We start from the raw sequence: 9,569 nt of genomic DNA, 5'->3' as shown, positions 1-9,569 counted from the left end.
TATGCATTGTTTTTGGTCAATAACAATCTAAATAAGATTTAAATGTCAATTGTTATTAGGGATAAGGGTCTGAAAAATACCCCAACTTTGGTCGAATTTGTTGTTGCGATACTAAACTTTTATAAGGACCTATTACCTCCCTAGACTATTTAATAGTGTATTTTTTACCCCCTGAACTATTTAATAGTGTATTTTAAAGGTATATATGTGCCCACGTGGACACATTACTATTTATAATTTTGCATTATTTTTTATGTCCACGTGGGCAAATATATATGCTTAAAATACGGTATTAAATAGTTTAGGGAGGTAATAGGTCCTCATGAAAGTTTAGTATCGCAACAGCAAATTTGACCAAAGTTGGGGTATTTTTTAGACCCTTATCCCTTGTTATTATAATAAAATAATTTATATCAAATCAATTTATTATTATTAAATAAAACTATACACTAACTAACAACAATAAAGAAATAATAATTGTGTATGTTAATGTCGTTATTGATTTGATATAAACATTGAACTCTGATAAGTTTTTGCCGTAAATTATGTGTATCTTCTTGAATCCTTAATTTGACAATTCTAGTGATTTACTTACGCAAGACGTCTCACTTTTTCATTGTATATATTTTTCGGAAGAGGGATCCTCTCCAGTACACTAATCTCTCCAGTTGGTCCAGTGCATATTTAATTTAATGACATCTGTCAATTTTAAAATCTAATGGTTCATATTTATTTAAATAAAGCAGCCTTTAAATCATGGTTATAAATAATATAAACCCTAGTTAGCAGTTCTCTCTCTTCAATCTTTTCTTCTTTTTTGCAGGAAACAACCTTCCTCTCTTAAGAGGATTTCTTCATTAAGGAAATTCAATTGTGCAAACTAAACTACGAAATTCAATCCACTCTTCTTACTTGGATTTGTATAATTTCATAACCCAAATGCATATTTTGGATCTTGTTATCTGCTTTTACTAAAGTGTTTTAGGAAGGTAAAAAGTAATCTTCGATTGATAATGGTGAGAAAAAAACCAAAAAATGAGTTTCGTAATTTAATTTGCATAATTGAATTTCCTTAATGAAGAAATCCTCTAAAGAGAGGAAGGTTGTTTCCTGAAAAAAAAAAAAAAAAGATTGAAGAGAGAGAACAGCTAACTAGAGTTCATATTATTTAATCATAGTTTAAAGGCTGCTTTATTTAAATAATTATGAACCGTTAGATTTTAAAATTGACAAATATCATTAAATTAAATATGTACTGGACCAATTGAAGAGATTAGTGTACTAGAGAGGAGCCTCTTCCATATTTTTCACTAGATTTACCAGAGGTTCACTTTTTTCACCTTTTTAAAGCTAAGCCAACAATGGGATGAAAATTGTTTGAGGCCTAAATTCCTTTTTGAGAATAAATCCGATTGGGAGTGTCGCCTTTATAAATGGATGATGTAATGAGCGAACTTGAATTTAATCATATTTTAATGTGAATATGTCAAATGTCGAATGAAAAATATGAATTTTTTTTCATAAATACTGAAAAAACTATGAAGGCTAAAGAAAAGACATTTTTTATCCCTTTTTGTTCAACTTAATCTTGTATAGTATATATATAATATAGTCACAAGTAAAATAAAAGATAATTTCAAAGTTCGGGTTTGACTTTATAACAGTGACCTCATTTATGATTTGTAAGATCTTTAGAAAAGTTAATCCGGAGAAATATTTTTCACAAAGATTATGTCTCTAATGAAAATGTAATACTGTTGGAAAGTTGCAATTCCATATGAAGAAAGATTAGTACTTTGTGAGATTTTTCAACATATTGTTTTATGCAATGCAATTTTTAACAGAATATAACTAATTGAAGCTCTATATTCCTGAAAAAAGGCATTAGCCAAACAAGTTGTAATTTTATTATTTTTGATGTACTAAAAGAGGTGCATGTCGAAATAAACATTGATAAAAAGGTTTATATCCTTGGGATAAACATGGACTTTTTTTGACACACTATAAAACTTTGAATTAAACATCTTATTCATATGCCAATATATAGCAAAGCGGAAAGTAAATTAATTAATTACCACTAATTCAGAGAAAAACAATTGTTTATTATATTGTTTTGACATGTACCTTTTAGTAGTGTAGACAATTCCACAAATATGAAATGGTTATCCAAATTAATGGATGAAAAGTATTTTTAATATAATGTCTACCATAATAGACTAACATGCTAAAGATGTACTACCTCCATCCCATATTATAGTTATCAAACATTATTAAAAATGTTTATTCCAAATACTTGTTAAGTTACGAAACAAGATAGAATTATTTGATTTTTTTCCTATATATGTTGCCTTAAAATTAATTATTGAGATAAGGGTCTGAAAAATATCTAACTTTGACCGAAATTGTTGTTACGACACCAAACTTTGGAAAGGATCTTTTACCCCTTGTACTATTTAATAGTGTATTTTAAACGTATAAATGTGCCCACGTGGACACATTACTATGTATAATTATGCATTATTTTTTATGTCCACGTGGGCACATATATACCTTTAAAATACACTATTAAATAGTACAAGGGGTAAAAGATCCTTTCCAAAGTTTGGTGTCGTAACAACAATTTCGGTCAAAGTTCGGATATATTTTAGACTCTTATCCCTTAATTATTTGTCAAAGTAAATAATATTAATTACATTAAAAGAATTAGACATGATCCTTCTGATAACTTTGGTCTTTAACTTTGGATGTGCACGAGTAGATACTTAAACTTGTATAAAATTGAACAAATAGACACATTTCGTCTTACATGACAATTTTGTAATCTACGTGACGTTCTACATGTATTATGCTACATGGATATAAGTGTCTACTTGTTTAATTATATACAAGTTTAAGTGTCTACTTGTGCACATCCAAAGTTGGAGGATCAATTGAAACCAAGTTCAAAGATATATATATTTATGTATTAGCTAAAGAATTAAGAGTAAATTAATATAAACAAATATTTTTTATTTATAGTTTCTTAAAGAGTGTACGAAAGAAAAATATAATAACTAATTATATTGTGGAAAAAGGGTCTGATATACCTCTCAACTTATTCATTTAGAGCTAATATACTCTCGTTATAAAAATGGCTTATATATACCCTTACCGTTATATAAATGACTCAAATATGCTATAATTTGATGGCAAAGTTGAGGGATGAGGTATAATTTGATTATTGTTATTAAAATTTGATTTACAAATATTTTGACATAAAAAGTATATTATGTACCCGACAAAGTCATTGACAAGATCGAAGAAAGTTTTTCAAAGTGGTAAAGGTGAAAGGTGAAAGGTGAAAGGTGAAAGTGAAAGTGATCCTCCTGATTTGATCAACTCAAATTATATATTGGAGTCGGCAAATTATTTATTTTAATTAAAGTGAGTTATTAAATGTGTGCTAAAATATTGTTCAAAATAACATTATATTTTTACGAGCTACGTACAATAAAGAAAAAATACTCATACGAAATACTTGTTGTGCAATACTTAATCTTGAACATGTATATGTTAGTATATATATATATATTATTATGTTATACTAGTCGATAAAACAAGTTGAAAATGAATAAATGAAAATATAAAAGGGAAAATTATATGAAATAGCAAATTATTAATTTAAATTAAATGTTATAGTCATAGTTTCTTTTATTTGTAATTCGCAGCAAACATTTCATATTTTTTATCATTCCATTTGTATACCAAAATATACAAATAGATCGAAATATACAAATGCAGGACCCATTTGTATATCAAAATTTACAAATAGATCGAAATATACAAATGCAGAACCCATTTGTATACCGAAATATACAAATGCAGGACCCATTTGTACACAGAAATATACAAATAGACCCAAATACATATTTTTTTATGTATATGTATACCGAACTATACAGATTAATAGTCTTAGCAAATATAAAGTTTGCTATAAAGCGCAATTATACAAATATAACTATAGCATACAAATATGATTTTTATATTTGCTAAACCTAAAATTTACTCAATACAAAACCACAAACGATAGGGCAATATAGTCATAGTAGACCTTTTGAGAACTATGAATAAGAAGTCATGAGAACCTATATATTTATTTTTTGGATTTTTTTCAGTATATTTTAAAAAGAATTTTACTTTTATACAAAATAATGTATATCCTATATGTATTGCATGTTTAAGATTATAACATTCAAAAGTTATTGTGCATTATATATATATGTGTGTTGCATGCGCAATGAAAATAATTAGTGTATATCTTTGATCGAAGGAAATAATATATTTTATGTGATTAGTTTAGTTATGTCTTTCAATATGTGTATATATATATATATTTCGCGTGATGGAAAAAATTGTGTTACCTACCATGCTAATTGTTTTACTCTTTTTTGACGACATTGCGTCCAAATTATCTGTTAATTATTATAATTTGAACTAAAAAGTTCCCATTGAACTGCAGGAATCCAGGAATTTAAACGGAAAGACCTAATTTTAGCCATTCAACCTACTTAATTACGAAATCATTTTACTCAAATTAACATGAACTAACATAGATATTAACTATTATAAAAGCACATCCTAGCTAGGTGGATGGAGAAAAAAACTAAGTAAAACAACGTAATTTGCAGCACAAAGTGTAAAGCAAATTAAAGTATTTTAAATTTATTATATATAGTAGTGGCCAGATGACATAATTATAATCATGGCCGTAACAACCATATTTTTTTGTATAGACTATAGCAAGCACAACAAGAGCCTATAAGACTGGGATAATATATAAAAGATTTAATTTTTTTTGTTAAAAATTATAATAAAAAGTAATTGGTAAAGTGTTAATTATGATTTTATCTCATAATAAAGCTATGAGAAACCTTTTTGAATTTTGACAAAGATGAGAAATAACTAATAAGGCGTGCGTAAATTTGTTAACTTTTCTTTTTGCCTTTAGGTGGAACATTCAATGTTGGGCTACGTTTATTATTTAATTGCAATTTATTTATGTTTTGGCAGACCATTTGAAAAGAAAAAAAGTTATTTTGATAAGTGGATAAGGTGTCAAAATACGTGGGAATGATGAGACTTTGAACGTCCTTATCTTAAACTTCTATTTTTTTGTTTTTTTTTATTTAACATATTTTTATGTTTCAAATTAGAAAAAAATAGATTTTATTCTAAGAATTAATTCAAATTTATTTTCGTTTAATTAAGAAAAACTGATGATAATCTAATAATTTCTTAGTGCATTTATGGAAAATTACCTCACAACGTATTTTATCATATTATCTAAAATTTCCTATCATTTAAAAGTTACAAAAATTCTTATTTTCCTCACTCTCTCTCATATTCTCGGATACATCACTCTTATGCGATATATCACGATATGTGTGTCTTGTATCAACAAATATAATGTAATGTATCGGGACGTTAAACGATGTATTGAGACATGTGTTTTTTGTATCAACAAGATAATGTATCGGGACGTGATGTATCGACACTTTGAGTGATGTATCCGAAAATCTTAAGTTTAAGGGATTTTGTAATTTGAAGAAGAGTAGAGATGAGATGTAATTAATTTTTAACATCGCACCTTCAGCATCGCACCTCCGAGCATAATCTAAGCAATCATTCACCATGGTTGGCCAATAATACCCCATCCTCTTTATGTGAAAGTGGAGTTTCGGTCCAGATTGATGTGATCCACATACTCCTGAGTGTGCTTCTTGCAAAGCTTGAATTGCTTCTTCCTCTCCCAAACATCGTAATAGTACACCCTCAAATGATCTTCTATATAATGTGTCCTTGTAGTAAAGGAAACGAGGTGCATGACGACGAATGTCAGTCCTTCTCCTTGGATTTTCTGGAAGTATCCCATAACACATGTAGTCAATAATGGGTTGTCTCCAATCTTCCTTTATGGCTTCAGAAACGGCAACGAGATGCTCAAGCTCATTTTCTATATATTCTTCCTCATTTGGCGGTGGTACTATCCATCTTTGACAAATTGTAACTTGTGTTTGATCAGGAAGGGTGAGCGTTGAAGCCAAGACAGCCAATAATCAACTTTCTTATTTTCCGTTCTACGCACATGTTGAAGGGTTACATCTCCAAGCCATCCTATCAACTTTTGATCAGCATAGTCATGATAAGGACGCAATTCGGGATGGTATAATCTCTTCTTGTGAAGTGATGAATACCATGCCAGCGCCAGCGCCATCTCCACCACGATGCCCCATCAAAGTACATTTTCCAAGGAGATTGAATTTCAATAGACATCACATCTTCATCGGGAAGCTCATCAGTTAACTCCTAATCATCTGGTATCGGGTGGTCCACCAAGAAGTCTATTAACTCTTGTCCCTTACCAGTTTTCTGAGGGACATACAAAATCTTGAATTGTTAGAATTGGAGGTACCATATTGCTAGTCGGTCGCTAAAGACTATTTTTGATATAACAAACTTAATGAGATTCGCTCTATAAATAAGGTAAACCACGTGAGCTTGAAAAAAATGCTTCATCTTTTGGTTAGACTAGCACCAAACACAACTTTTTGATTGGCGAATATTTTCGCCCATTTTGTGTCATCGTTCTGCTCAAGTAATAAAGAGAATTTTCTTTGACTTCACTATCCTCTTGAGCTAACAGGACTCCTACAGACCTTTCTTGTGCCGCAATGTAGAGAATCAATGGTCCAGGTATAGAGGCTGCTAGAACTTGAGGCTTCATCGGATATGATTCGATACTTTCAAAGGTGTTGCTACATGTTTGATCCCACTCAAAAGGAGCACCCTTCTTCATGAGATGGCTGAAAGATTGACATCTTCCAGCTAGATTCGAGATGAATCTCCTCAAGTAGGCTAACTTTCCTTGAAGACTTTTTAACTCATGAATATTTTGAGGCTCGGGCATCTTGAAAATCCTATTATCTTTGGCTTGATCAATCTCAATTCCTCGATGTCGCACAATGAAGCCAAGAAATTTTCCAGAAATAACTCCAAAGGCACATTTTAATAGATTCATCCTCAGTTAATATCTCCGGAGCAAATCAAACACCATTATTAGGTCTTTCAAATGGCTGCCCCTCTTCCTCGACTTCACCACTAAGTCATCAACTTAGCATTTAACATTTTTATGGAGCAAGTCATCAAATATATTCTACATAGCCCTTTGATATGTGGCACTGACATTCTTTAAACCAAAATGCATTACTTTGTAGCAATAAATACCTTTAGGTGTGCGAAATGCGGTGAGTTCTTCATCATTTGGTGCCATGCAGATTTGGTTATAGCCAGAAGAACCATCCATGAATGACATTGCCTCATAACCACTAGTGACATCGATTAACAACTCTGGAATGGGAAGAGAAAACTCATCTTTAGGACATGCATTATTGAGATCCCTAAAGTCAACACAAACTCAAATTTGGCCATTTTTTTTCTTACGGGAACAATACTTGAAATCCATGTGGGATATTTGACTTTATGAGTAAAGCCTGCCTCAATGAGTTTGTTAACTTCATTTTCTATCAATGGAACCAAGTCTGGCCTAAAACATCTTTGGGCCTGCTTAATAGGATGAGCGCCATTCTTGACTACCAACTAATGGACTGCTACTTTAGAATTGAAGCCAAACATTTCTTTATAACTCCAAGAGAAGACATCCCTATATTCTTTGAGTATATTCATATAAACAATTTCTTCATCAACTTCTAAAAATGCACTTAGTTAAGTTGGCCTAGGGTCCTCGTTAATATCAATGTTAACTTCCTTGAAGGGATCTATTGTGGTCTTCACTCCTTCAAGTTCTGGTGGAGCACCACCAGCATCTTCCTCTTATAGAGGGTCAATTTCATTGATAGATTTGTGATAACACCAGATAATATCTTCCAACTCTTCATCAATCTTCGTTTGAGGAAAGACATCGTGCTCATTCTAGATCATAACATGATATGAGGACCCTACACTTTCTTCATCTTCCTCGCGCTCCTTGGTGTAAACCACAGTGTGAACCTTTGCCTTGAGTTCCTCTTTACATGAAACTACAAGTTCCACTCGTTGCCTCATTCTAGAAGGAATCAAACTTTTGAAATCCTTTCGAACCAAATGTGAAGCAGGCGTTGTAACTTTTAAATAACTTCTCAGATTCTTGTTTTTCTTCAATGGACCTAACCTCTCAAACACAGAAGTTCTTGTAGTAGATTCTCCAAGTCGATCAAAGACGGAAGGCTTTTTTTTGGGAGTAGCGACATCATCTTCAAAAGTTATATAGTTGTTGTTTGCCCTTCCCTAGGAGCTCCCAACTATCAATAGAATTAGGCTCAAGATCTATGTACCAATCAAAGGCATTTCCTTTTAGAGACCGGACGAACTGCTTGACAAGATAGTCTCCATATGTTCCAGCACTATTACATGTCTCCACAAAGTGTGCAACATGTTGCTTCGGATTTCCTCTACCCTCAAATTGTTGAAATTTGGGAGGTTAATAACCAAAAGGCATTTTTAAGTTATCAATTCTTGCACTGTATGGCTTGGCATACATATGAGAAGACTTGGTGGAGACTTCATACTTATCTTTGATAGTTCCTTCAATGAACTCCTTCAAGCGATCGAGTGGGATCATTCCTTCAGAAGAAACTGGCATCTCATTAACAAGCGGTGCTTTCTTCACAAGATCTTCGATCACTTGAACTTCAACACCCTTTCCAGGCGCATGGCTCGCTTCTCTATCTAAAAGTCCTTCCATTCGATCCATCAACTTATCGATTCTAGACTATTGGTGTTGTACATGCTTTGTCAATCCTTCAACCAACTTCGTCAGATTTGCGAGTTGTTCTTCAGGGGAAGAAGCAGCAGTCACCATTGTTTGCATGATCATTGGAGATGTAGGAGAGTAGCATGGATTTGCGCGTAAGTTGATCTTCATTGGACTCAGTTATGCGATTCACGTGGAGATGATTCATTGGTTGAATCATAGTTCTTTCTTGTCGTAGAGTTCTTGGAACCAGATTGCTCAAGTAGAGCTAAGGTCTTATTGATCTTTTCAGCAACACTGCTTTCCCCTTCTAAAATATTTGTGAAGAAAGTTAATCTTTTTGGAGTCGCAGACCCAAAAACTGGAGTTGACGCGGACGACACTTGAGGTGTTTGTTGTCCTAGCATAACAGTTTTGCTCCTCGTAACAACTCCGAAACTTCCAAAGGTAACACCTAGAATGTCTTCAACTTCAGTAGAGAACTTGGAGCTAGTGGCCTTAGAGGCAGTTGATCGAGACTTGTTCTTCATAGAAGTCATCTTGATGTTATTTGAACTTTGAACTTTGAACTTGATCTTGACTTCTAGTTGAATCCAAGGGCTTCGAGTTTGATCTTGAATCCGGCGGTCTTGATCTTGATCTTGATCTTGATCTTGACTTGAACTTTATCTTGATCTTGACTTCTAGTTGAATTCAAGGGCTTCGAGCTTGATCTTGAATATGGTGATCTGGATCGTTCTTGAACTTGAACTTTATCTTGATCTTGAATGCTTGAATTCTT

The sequence above is a fragment of the Solanum tuberosum genome, unplaced genomic scaffold, assembly GCF_000226075.1.
Source record: "Solanum tuberosum cultivar DM 1-3 516 R44 unplaced genomic scaffold, SolTub_3.0 scf00141, whole genome shotgun sequence".
NCBI lineage: Eukaryota > Viridiplantae > Streptophyta > Magnoliopsida > Solanales > Solanaceae > Solanum > Solanum tuberosum.
Note: the sequence above shows the minus strand (reverse complement) of the source record.